The sequence below is a fragment of the Ceratotherium simum genome, chromosome 34, assembly GCF_057802395.1.
Source record: "Ceratotherium simum simum isolate JZ-2026a chromosome 34, ASM5780239v1, whole genome shotgun sequence".
Classification (NCBI taxonomy): Eukaryota; Metazoa; Chordata; class Mammalia; order Perissodactyla; family Rhinocerotidae; genus Ceratotherium; species Ceratotherium simum.
This window is the reverse complement of record NC_141933.1, coordinates 710,935-724,314: the sequence shown is the minus strand read 5'-3', so window position 1 is coordinate 724,314 and position 13,380 is coordinate 710,935.

Below are 13,380 nucleotides of genomic sequence, written 5' to 3'. Positions count from 1 at the left end.
AGACCAAGACAACCTGGTGGGCACTGACCAGACATCCCTGAGAAAGGCAGAGGGAGCTGATGGTTGGGAAAAATGAGTCGCGTGGGCCAGAAAAGGGGGTTTCAAACCTAGAGTGGGGTGTTAGGAGCCATCAAAGGTGTAACAGTGTGCCGTCATCACGGGGCTTTCAGGAGTGTAGCAGTGTGGCCACAGAGGTGGGCAGGGAGGACATCTGTGGCAGGAGAATTATAGAAGGGACAATGCAGGAGGCCACGGGTGCAGCCAAATGGATTTCTGTCTTAAGTGTAGACTGTGAAGGGGATTATAACTCAAACATTGGTTGCTCCAACTGGTTGCTTACGTCCCTCAGAGATCCAATGCCAACAGGGCCCCGACCCTGAGTGTCACCTCAGTGAGTCATCTACTTGTGGGACCGTCATTGCTTCCAGTGCATTTCCACATTGGCGTAGGAGGCCACACTCCTTGGCCTTTCTGTGTCCAGGTTCCAACTCGTAATGGCACATGTCGGCCTCGGCATTCGTGGAACATCCTAATGTACCAAGAGCCCCAGACGGGTTTTCTGCACACCTTTGCGTGGGATTCTTTGAGTAATGAAAATAATAAAATAACATTTCTGAGTGCTTCATCTGTGGTAGGTATTGTTCTAAGTGCGTTATACGTATTATCTCATTTATTTATTTATTTATTTATTTATTGTGTGTGAGGATGATCAGCCCTGAGCTAACATCTGTTGCCAATCCTCCTCTTTTTGCCGAGGAAGACTGGCCCTGGGCTAACATCTGTGCCCATCTTCCTCTACTTTATATGGGATACTGCCACGGCATGAGTGACAGGCGGCACGTCGGTGCACGCCCAGGATCTGAACCTGGAACCCTTGGGCCGCCCAAGCAGAGCGAGAGCACGTAACTGCTAGGCCACCGGGCTGGGCCCTGTATTATCTCATTTAATTTACACAACAATGCTATGGAGTCCATGCTTTTGTTATCTGCGTTATAGATAAGGATGACAGACAGATGAACACCAGCAAGCAATTAATGTCTACAGTGTATAAACACCTCCCATACGTCACAAGGGAAAAGGAGACCAGAAAAGTGAACTGATGTTGAAAATTGGCAGTTCAGGGGCCAGCCCCGTGGCTTAGCGGTTAAGTGCGAGCGTTCCGCTACTGGCGGCCCAGGTTCGGATCCCGGGCGCGCACCGACGCACCGCTTGTCCGGCCATGCTGAGGCGGCGTCCCACATACAGCAACTAGACGGATGTGCGACTATGATGTGCAACTATCTACTGGGGCTTTGGGGAGAACAGGAGAAAAAAAAAAAAAAGGAAAATTGGCAGTTCAAGGAGGGGAAGCCCAGATGCTTGACAAGTATATGAAGGGGTGCTGGAACTCGTGAAGAATAAGAGAAATAAAACAGCAACTAGGTACCACTTTTCATCCATCAGAACAGTAAAAACTAGGAAGGGTGGGACATCGGGTCTAGGTGAGAACTGAAGCGATGGGAAGCTCTTGTGTCGCTGGTAGGCCTGCAGACTGGAGGAGGCTCTCCAAGAAGCAGTGCGGCCGTGCTTAGCAAACTACATGTGCTCCATGAGCTCTCTCCTGAGAGATAGGCTGGAAACATCCTCACACTGATCCACAAGGGAACGCAGTCAAGGCTGTGTGTTGCACGGTTGTTTGTGTAGCAGAAGTTGGTAGTCTAATTAGTCATCTTTGCAGGAATGAATAAATAAAGTGCGATGGGTATACACTGTGGAATACTACGCAATGGGGAGAAACAGTAAGTAGATGTTTGCAGAACAACTTGTACACGTTATTTGAATCCACACAAAATATATTAAGCAGCCGTTTTCAAGACACTGGACATCCGGCAATGAAGGTCAGCGGTCCCTGTGAGACAGGAAACAAATGAGGTAAGCCCTAGGGCTTCCTCTGTGTACAGCCAGGAGAGAGTTTCCAGGCCGCTGTGCAGGGAGGGGGAACTGAGGCCAAGACCAGTGGTCTCCCTGAGCCGAGGCTTGGCTGAGACGTCAAGGAGGCTTGGAAGGCAGAGTTGGCGGGGCGGAGTACCAGAGGGGAGAGAGTGGCACAGAGAAAGAGCAACGGTGTCCGCAGGGGCTCCCCCTGGAGCCTGCGGCTGAGCACAGATCAGCGAACACCGCAAAGTGATAAAACTGCCCAAGGCTGGGGAAAGAACCCCTTGAAAGAATTACAGAAGTAATACCACTAGCCCACACAGGGCCAGTGGTAGCTCCCGTTCCCACCACTCAGAGTAAAAAGGCACATGACCTACGGGACGCTGAGTAGAATACTCGAAGCTTTGCCCAAACGCTGCCAGGATGAAAGGGTCATCTTACAGTGATGCAGGGATAAACATATCAAATGGACGTAAAGACCCTAAAAGTTTATACGTCTGGAATACTTGGAGCAAAAACTGACAGAACTGCAAGGAGAAACAGACAAGTACACGACTGTAGTTGGAGATTTCAACACCCTTCTCTCAACAGTCGATAGAACAAATAGAAACTGAGAAGGGTATAAAAGACTGAACAACACTATAAACCACTTGACCTGATTGGTATTTATAGAAAACTCCATCCAATAACAGCAGAATACACATTCTTAAGTGTACACTGAACATTTACCAAGAAAGACCATATTCTGGGCCAAAAAACAGTCTAAAATGATTCAAATCGTACAAAGTATGTTCTCTGACCAAAATGGAATTAAATTAGAAATCAGTAATAAAGATCAACAAATCAATAATCAATAAGAAAGGTATCTGGGAAATCTCCAAAATATTTGGAAACTAAATAACATACAACTAAATAACCCATGTAACAAAGAAACCAAAAGGAAAATAAGACCGTATTTTGAACTGAAGACACATCGTGTTTTGTGGGGGTGCAGCAAAGCAGTAGGTAGGGGCCCCAGGCTGGTGTTAGACAAGAGGGAAAGCCTCAAGTCACTGACATCAGCCATCATCTTGTAGACTCGAGCAAAAGAAGAGCAAATTAAATTCTAAGTAAGCAGAAAACAAGGAGAAAAGAAAGGTCATTGAGGAAATCAGTGAAATGAAAAACAGAAGAACAGAGAAAATTGTTGAAAACAAAAGCTCATTCTTTTAGAAGATCAATACAATTGATAAACCTCTGGGCAGACTGATCAGGAAAAAAAGAAGACACAAATCACCAATACGAGGAGAGAGAAAGTTGGCATCACTGCAGATTCCAGAGATATTAAAAGAATAACAAGGGAGTGTTATGAACAGCTTCACTTAAATGAAATGAAATGCAGTGAAATAGACAAATTCCTTGCAAGGCACGAATTATCAAAGTTCAATCACAAAGAAATTGATAACCCGAATAGTCCTTTACCTATTAAAGAAGGTAAAAACCTTTCCACAAAGAAAACTCCAGGCTCAAATGGCTTCACTGGTGAATTCTACAAATATTTGAGGAAGAAATAACATCAATCCTACACCAGCTCTTCCAGAAAATAGAAGAGGAGGGAATACACTCCAACTCATTCTGTGAGGCCAACATTATGCTGGTACCAAAACCAGACAAAGACATTACAAGAAAAGAAAACTGCCAACCAGCATTCCTCATGAGCCACAGCACAAAATTCTTAACAAAACTTTTGCCAAATAGAATTCATCAATATATAGAAAGAGTAATACCTCATGACAACATAGCATTTATTTCAGGAATGCAAGGGTGGTTTGACACTTGAAAATCATCATCCAATGTAATTTGTATATTAACAGAGTAAAAAAGAAAAACCAGATGACCTTCTGAAGAGAGGCAGAAAAGCATTCAACAAAATCCAAGCTCCATCCTAGGTATTAACTTTCTGCAGAATAGGAAGGGGAAGGGAGCTCCTTCAATTCGATACAGCGTATCTACCAAAAACATGCAGCCAACGCTTGATGGTGAAAGACTGAATGTTTCCTGTAAGATCAGGAACAAGGCAAGGATGTTCTCGCTCACTACTTCTATTCAACGTTGTAATGGAGACTGTAGCCAGGGCAATCAGGCAGGAAAAAGAAATGAAAGGCGTCCCAGTTAAAAATAACAAGTTAAACCTTATTTAGTCACAGACAAAATGATTGTCTTTGTGGAAAATCCCACAAAATCTACAAAATAGCTAGTAGAATTAATTAGTGAGTTTGGAAGTTTGCAGAATTTAAGGGAAGTAAACACAAATCTATTGTATTTCCACATACTAGCAATGAACCATCAGAAATTGAAATAAAAAACAATACCATTTACAATAGCATCAAAAAAATCAAATACTTGGGGGTAAATCCCGTGGATGCATGGTGTAGTTGAGTCCAACTGTGTCCCGACTGATTTTCTGCCGACTGCATAGCCCATTTCTCAGAGAGGATTGTTGAAGTCTCCATCTCTAATTGTGGATTCGCCTGTTTCTCTTGCAGTTCTGTCAGTTTTTGCCTCACATATTTTGACACTTTGTTGTTAGGTGCATACACGTTCAGGATCATTATGTCTTCTTGGAGAAGTGACCCCTTTATCATTACATGATGCCCCTCTTCTTCCCTGATAACTTTCCTTGCTCTGAAGTCTTCTCTGTCTGAAATTAATATAGCTACTCCTGCTTTCTTCCGATTAGTATTAGCATGATACATATTTCTCCATCCATTTCAAAATGGGTCCTTTGCCCTCCCTCTGCCAGAAGCACAGCGGATTTCTCTCTGATATTTGCTGTGAGAACCTGATGGAGCTCCCGGAGGTAAATCTCACAATGTCGTGGGGCTCCTATGACGGGGTCCCCCCGGAGTTTTTGTCTCTCGGGCTTGTCCCCACCGAGCCTCCAGCTGCTCAGCAATTACAGTTCAGGTTTCCTACCAGCACTGGTTCCCGTGGAGATAGCTGCTCCAGGGAGCCCCGACTCCCTGTGCTCACCTGTCTCTCTCTCCAACTTGGGGGCAGCAGCTTGCCCTGTGACCTCACTTGTCCTACGGATCAAAGAAGAGTTGTTGATTTTTGTTTTGTTCAGTTTTCCGTGGGTTTTTTTTGGTGAGGAAGATCAGCCCTGAGCTAACATCTGTGCCCATCTTCCTCCATTTTGTATGTGGGACGCCACCACAGCATGGCTAGATGAGCAGTGTGTAGGTCTGTGCCCAGGATCTGAACCCGCAAACTCTGGGCTGCCAAAGTGGAGCACGTGAACTTAACCACTACACCACTGGGCCACCCCTGTTTTGTTCAGTTTTTCACTTGTTGTTTGGACGGGTGGCGACGTTCAAGCTTCTTACATGCCGAACCAGAAACTACAAATTGGTTAATTAATTTTTGACAAAAATGCCAATGCAATTCACTGGAGAAAGGATAGTCTTTTCACAAAAGTGCTGGATATCCATATACAATTAGGTTTCCATATGCGAAAACGTTAACCTTGATCCATATCTTGCATCATATAGAAAAATTAACTAAGAATGAATCACAGATCTGTGTGTAAAATGTAAAAATATAAATCTTCCTCAAGAAAACAGGAGAAAATCTTTGTAATCTTGACTTAGGTAAGGATTTCTTAGCTACAACAGCGAAAGCCCAATCCATGAGAGAAAAAAAATGATAAGTTATACCTCATTAAATTTAGTAGATTTTGCTCTTCGAAAGACACTGTTAAGGAAATAAAAAGACAAACCATAGACCAAGAGAAAATACCTGTGAATCATATATCTGATAAAGGATTTGTATGCAGGATATGTCAAGAACCCTTCAAACTCAGTAACAAGAAAACAAACCACCCAATTAAAAATGGGCAAAAGATTTGAACAGATACCTCATCAAAGAAGATATATGGATGGCAAATAAGCACGTTAAAAGATGTCCAACATATTAGGCTTTAGGGAAATGCAAATTAAAACCGCAATGACATGCCACTACACACGATTAGGATGCTGAAATGAAAAAGACCGACCTTACCAAGTACCAGTGAGGAAGTGGGAGAGCTGGGACCCTCATGCAACGCTGGCAAGATGGTGAAATGGTGTGACCCCTCTGGAAGGCAGGTTAGCAGTTTCTCAAAAGGTTTTGATTCCTTGTTATTGAGTTCCTTAAGAGAATAAACGTATGCCTGCCAAATGATTCCACTCCTGGGTCTTTCCCTAAGACAATGAAAGCACACGTCCTACACAGAATGCTCACAGCGGCTTGAATTGTAATGATCTGACACTGGAGACCACTCGAATGTCCATCAACCTGCGCACAGACAGATGGGGGTATATCCACCCAACGGGATGCTACCCAGCGACCGAAGGAATGGGGTCTTGCCACAGACAACAACACGCATGAATCTCAAAATAATTTTGCTGAGTGAAAGAAGCCAGACGTAAAGGAGTGCGTACTGTATGGTTCCACATGCTTAAAATTCTGGAAAATGCAAGCTGACCTGTGACGTCATAAAGGGGATCCGTGGGGAGGGGCGGGCAGAGAGAGGGTGGAGAGAGATGTGGGGGAGGACGACAAAGGGGCACAGGAAACTTTTGGGGGGTGACACATTCATTATCTTGATTGTGGCGATGCTTTCCGGGTCATTTGCAAAAGTCAAAACTTACCACTTTAAACGTGTGCAGCTCAGTCTATGTGAGTTATATCTCCGTGAAGAGGTTTAAAGAAACACAGAACACCACACGCTTCACAAAGGCACGTGCACAGTAGGGGGCGTGTTCCCCGTGCTCCAAACAAGCTTAGCAGGTACATCAGGGCTTTGGGGAGTCCACGAGGGACGAGAGATGGAAGTACAGACAGGAGATGGCCACTCGCCAGTGATGGGGAAAGTGAGAAGGATGACCGACCCCGCTCTGCACCTGGGACCCCCAGAGGTTACAGCACAAAACCCCACGAATCCACGGGTGGGACAAGGAAACAGAGAACCAGGGAGAGGGACAGGAGCTAGGTTCTGGGAAGGCTGCCCCAAACCTGAAAGGTTCAATCTCTTATAAAGAAACAAAGATCTACAGCAGGCGTGGGGAACACGGCGGCGGCCAGCCCGGTCACCGGGAGCTCCTTGTGCCACCGTCTGTCTCCTACTATTTCACTGAAAAAGGAGACAAACCGGTGCTGACCCGGGCTCTGCACCACCCGCTGCATGACCTGGCGCCAATCGGGGTCGGGGGGGCTCTTCAGACCTCGATTTTTCACCCGTGAAAACGAGAGAATATCTACCCACGGGACCCGTAAAGGTCACACACCAGAAGTCATTTTGGTCCGGCGTCTTAGGAGACCCGGGCACGTGGTCAGGAAATGTGAGCCCTGGGATTATCATGAAACTGGTGAGGAGAACCAGGACCCACCAAGTGGACAGAGGGCAGCCGACTACCGGGGATTCCGGATGGGCTCACCCTTGCCCTGCAGACAGACCCACGCGTGGATAATCCCATGTCCGTCAGATCATCGTCGTTATGGCCAGTCGGCCCCTTTGGGGACACGCTTGGGATGGGGGCTCCCATCACACATGTTTATTCTCACAGTCCTGGAGGCCGGAGTCCGACATCCAGGTGTCACAGGGCCCTGCTCCCTCCAGAGGCTCCAGCGGAGTGTCTTTCCTGCCTCTTCCAGCTTTTGGGGGCTTGAAGCGTTCCTGAGCTTGTGGCCACATCACCCCAACCTCTGCCTCATCTTCACGTGGCCTCCTTCTCTCTCTCTGTCTCTTCTGTCTCTTCCCTGGACACTTGTCATTGGGCCCACCCAGGTCATCCAGGACGCCCTCCTCCTGACATCCTTAACTTAGCTACAGCTGCAAAGACCCTTTTCCCAAATAAGGTCACCCACAGGCTCTGGGGGTTAGGCCGTGGACACATATTTTGGGACCACCAATAACCTGCCACACCTCCCAGAGGTGGGGCACCCTGACCCCGAGCACCTCGAGTCCTTGGGTCAGGGTTTCTGACACCTGGAAACACACACACACACACACACACACACACACACACACACACACATGTTTTCCCTTGGAAATGTCACACTGTCCCTAAGTGCACTCCTGCTCAGCCTTGCTGGACAGGGAGCCCCTCAGCCCTTGGGTGATCTGAGCTGTGACAGCTGTCACTCTGCCTGCATTGACCTTAAGGTTTAACTCCTTCGTCTCTCTCGTCTCACACATGCCCTGATTCTGGGCTCCCTGCGTCCTGTAGCCTTGGCTGGGACATAGGAGGGGGTGGTTTGAGGTGGGCACGGGGTCCTGAGTCGGATTGGACACTCTGGGTTCACGTGCGGGGGGCGCCTGGGGGGCCATGAGGTCTGGAGTAACAGAAGACCCGCCTGCAGACAGGCTGGTCAGGTCAGACCCCGGGAGTGGGGGCGGGGCCCGGGGACACCAAGAAACTGACAGTGAGAGACAGCCTTCCACGGGACGTAAGAGGCCGGGCTCCTGGGAAGCACAGGGCAGGACGCCTCTCTGCTTTCTGCACAATGGAGGAGAGGGCATCTTAGCATCACTGCTGCCCTGGGAAAGCCTGGGCCCCCGAGAGGAAAGTGCCAGGAGCAGCCTCTAAACGCCAGCCAGCACCTTGGGCTGAGGCCCCTGCAGAGTGGGAAACGCCGTGCCGCGCCAGCATTCAGGTCCTTCTGGAAGCAGAATACCTTCACCCCCGCCCCCACCCCGGACATCACCAAGGTCCTTCCCCGTTCCAGCATCAGTTCCAAATCCAAAAGCTCACCCAAATCTCATCTACATCGGGAGTAGGTGAGACTCGGGGTTCTCGGGGTGAGACGACCATCCCGGGGCAACCCTCTCCCCCAGCTGTGAACCTGTGAGGCCAGACACCACGTCATGTGCTTCCAAGATGCGGTGGTGGGACGGGCATGGGACAGACCCTCCATTCCAAGAGGAAGAAAGTGGAAAGAAGCAAAGGGCACAGGCCCCAGCAGTCCTAAACCCTGCAGGGCAAATTCCATCAGATGTTAAGGCTGGAGAAGAATCCTCTTTGCCTCCAAGCTCTGTCCTCCCGGCCCACTGGGGTGGCTCTCCCTCTGGAACTGGGGAGATGGACTCGCCACTGGGGGAGCCAGCTGGCCAGCTCGGCATCTGGCACAGCGCTTCCCGTGGCTGTGGGTCGGCTGCCCTCCCCTGCATCATGGTGGGAGTTGGGCTCAGTAGGGAAAACTGCCCGTGGATGAAACCCTTTAGGGAAGACCACCTAGCACAGGAGCACTGCCCTTCCATCTAATGCCCACTTCACACCCCTCAGGTCACATTTGCCATAGATAAGAGGCTCATTTGGAGCAAAACAAGGATAAACAAGATGTGCTCCACCCACACAATGGGACATCACTTACCTTAAAAAGGAAGGAGTCCTGACGCCCACAATGTGGATGACCCTTGAGGACATCACGCTGAGTGAAGTAAGCCAGTCACAGAAGGACAGATCCTGTGTGATCCCACTTCCAGGAGGTCTCCAGAGTCGTCAAATCCACAGAGACAGAAAGTAGGATGGAGGGGCCAGGGGCTGGAGGAGGGGGAGTTAGTGTTTACTGGGGACAGAGTTTCAGTTTGGGAAGATGGAAGGTTCTGGAGACGGTGGTGAGGATGGTTGCACAACACTGTGAATGTGCTTAATGCCCCTGAACTGTACATTTAAAAATGGTGAATTTTGTGTTATGTGTATTGTATCATAATGAAAACAAAGGAGAGAAAACAAGAAACAACATACCACTGGAGACCTCTCAGACACAGCGCCCTGTGCCCCATTGCTGTGGGTGGGTTTCCCATGGAAGAAATCCTTAGCACACCAGCCCATGGTGGAGGCATAACACCCAAGCCTTAGAGCCACTGGAGGGGGCAGGGGATCAAATCGGCACCATTGGAGACCCACGATTTGATCTCTTTTGACTGCCTGCTCTCTCTCTGGTTCCACAAAAGTAACAAAAACACCTTAATATGCACCCGGTACTGTCCTGGGGGCCAAGTGGCACACTTTCAAGGCCCGTCTAGGTAACACGATGGCTCACACTGTGGGGTCTGTGGCAGGGAGGCAGTGACGCAACTGGGGCAGACTTCAGCAGCAGAAACTGGGACAGCACCACGAGAGGCATTCTAAATATAAAACGAGGGTTCTAGGTGACACCGGCAAAAAGGGCGCCATTGATGATTCAGTAGCTGGGGACTAAAGACTAAAGTTTTTTTCCTTTTTGCCTTTACTGACTATAGCTTTTAGCTGTTTACCTGCCCATTGTTAACTGTGCTGTTTAGGCAATATGCTATCTGACTCCCACTAGATTCCTAGAGATAACATCTCCTTGAAGCCTGGGTCACCAGAGTAATGGATGTTTGAGCTGTTTTTCAGGAATTTGAACCCTTGTCCACTTCAGGCCGGTTGAGACCACCAACCCATCAACTGGGCCCACACAGATGTCTGATACGTGACCTTTTGAAGTCAAGAAGCTAAAAACTCCACCCTCGGGTCATGCCAACACCGCCATTTTGTGAACATGCATCCTATGAAGAAGCCTGACTACGCTTGGGCAGATCATCAATTACCTCACCTCTCCTCACCTCCAATCATCTATCTCCACATTTCAGACCACCTTGCCCCCTTCCAAATAAATATCCTTGAGTCCCTGTTTTCGGGGAAGCAGATTTGAGCCTCGTTCTCCCGTTTCCTCACGCGGCTGCCCTGTGATTAAACCCTCTCTCTCTGCAATCTCGTCGCCTCGTTGATTGGCTTTCTGGGCGGCAGGCAAAACGAACTTGGTGCAGTAACATGGTGGGTTCTTTCTCACGGGACGGTGGCGCATTCCCGAGAAGAACGCGTCTTGTCTCATTTCCTTCCTCAGCGCTTGCATGTTGGGAATCCTGCCGTTGGCCACGGCTGCCGTGAGAGCCAGACCACAGGCAGTGACCAGCGGAAGCCTGCCAAGGGCCTCCCAGGCCGCAGAGGCTCACATCCCTGGCGCAGGACTGGCCTGGACGCTCGTTCTGGAAGTGATTGCGAGGGAAGCCCTGGCAGCCGGGAGAGGCAGGAGTGGAGCAGTGACCCGGGCTGTGCGCAGACGGGCAGCCAGCTGCACCAGGAGGGTGGCCCTCCGAGCAGGGACTGCAGGAGGGACCGAGTTCACGGACTTGGTCCAAGGAGTCTCAGACAGCGGCTCTCTGCCCTCCCCTCTACGAGCGTTAGGCAAAGACGCTCTTTTCAGGTGCCCTGTTGCCTCAGACTCTCCACGCTCACGGCCAAGGGGGTGCAGCACCCTGCTTCTCTTCCGCAGCATTTCAGTACGGGGCCGCCGCTCGGGATGTCCGTGAAGTGTCCCTGCCTCTCCAGGGCTTTGGTAAAGCCGTCCCTGGCAGAGCGGCAGAGGGCCCGCCCATCTCTCGGCCAGCTCGGTCTCCCTTGTGTCAGCACGCAGGGTTCCATGGGGCTCACTGTTTTTGTACCAAATGTCTTATGTCGTGTGAATTGTGTCCCCACAAATTCATATGTCAGAGTCCTAACCCCAGGAACTGAGAATGTGACCTTATTTGGAGATAGGGTTTTAAAGAGGTAATTGAGCTAAATGAGGTCACTAGGGTGGGTCCTAATCCAGCATGACTGGCGTCCTTATAAAAGGAGATCAGGACACAGACACACACAGAGGGACGACCACCTGAGGACACAGGGAGAAGACGGCCATCTACACACCCAGGAAAGAGGCCTCAGGAGGAACCAGCCCTGCCCACATCTGGATCTCGGACATCCAGCCTCAGGACTGGAGACAGTAAATCTTGAGGTTTAAGCTTCCCACCTGTGGGACCTCGTGACGCGGCCCAGGACGCACACACACTTCATCTTATTCCCAATCACGGGTTACTTCCACGCCCTGGTTCTCCGGGCCCTGAACAGCCCAGTAGAACAACGCACCTCTGTCCTTCTACCCGGAATCTGGAGAATTCCGTCCACCACAGCTCTGGTCCACTGTTGTTCCAGATGCTTCTTCTCAGACTCCGAGCCTCACGGGGAAGCCTGCACCCAGGTGTGGAGCCTGTGATTCTCCCCTCCCACGAGGAAGCAGCACCCGCAGAGGCTGCTCGCTGCAGGGTCTGTGGAGGGTGACGCTCTGGTCTTCGGGGTCTGTGTTCCAGTTGACGGACGGCCTCATTTGACTGCTCTCAGTATCCTGGGGACCTCCCCCAGGAGTCACGAGTCACAGAGGGTCCTGCACTCCCTTGTGGTCAAGGCTCCGTGCGTCTCCCCAGCATGAACTTGTACCTTCTCTAGGGAAAGAAATGACCCACATCCCAGGAAAAGGACAGAGGCCCGGCCAACGCTTGGTGAGTCCCCCGGCCTGGGGCTGGCGCACAGGGGGCACGTCCCAGCTCTGGCACGTCCAGAATGAACGCCTAAGAGGTGAGCAGCGAGTACATACAGGAAGGAAGCCCCCAGGATACCGTGCGCGGAATGTGGGGTTTAACAGAGGAGGCCACTTTCAGAGTCTTGCTCATAAACCACAGGTGGACAGCTGCAGGAGGAATTCTGCTTCTGGGCATTAGTCGAGGAGGGCAGAATTCACGCCGGGGTCAAATTAAAGAAAAGGAAAGTCCAGCGAGGCGAGAAATTACAAATACGACCTTTAAAATGTGCACAATAAAGATTTTCTGCTGCGACAGCTGCCAGACCCAGAGGAGTGCGTGTCTCTCTCGCAGGCCTGTTGGGTCCTGTGGCGCTGCCTTCCTAGGCGTGGCCCCCACGGTGCAGTAGAGGGGACCGGACACCACTGGGGCGGGGGGGAAAAGGAGATGGCCACACACCCCTTACTGTCAGGGCCGGCCCGAACCTGCTCACTCATCCCCAGTGGCTGCTGTCTTTACGCAGACCAGGCACAGGCTGAGCTCCTGCAGCAGGAGCCCCCGGGCGCAGCGGCTCAGACTAGAGAGTGGGTTAGCTCTCACAGGTAAACCTTCACAGGTGGGCAGCCGCGAGGCTCCACCAGCCTGCCTGGCCTTGGCCCCTGGTCCACTGGCTCCCTGCGCCCCATTCCTGCTTCTGCCCCAGAAGAGGAGAGAGAAGAGGAGGCAGTAGCTTCCTTCTAAGTATGCAGGATGCGACCCACAGGCAGTGCAGCACGGAGTCGCCGGGAAATGTGGTTCCCAGCCAGTTAGCCGTGGGCCCTGGTATTGAATGGAGCAGGGAAGGAAGGATTCTGGGGGTCAGTTAGCAATCCCTTCTTCAGTATTTATCGTCGTGGTTCACAGTCCCACCAGATCCCGGCCCTCCCCCTCCTTCCACAGCCACCACCCACGCCTGCGTCATCCTGCACGTGGTCATCCCAGCCCTGCGTGGTTCCCAAGGTGCCTCGGCTCGGCCCAGCAGGCCGCGCCAGCCTGGGCCTGCTCCCCTTCTCTCCCGTTCCCCCTCCCTCGGCTTTATTGAGATATAA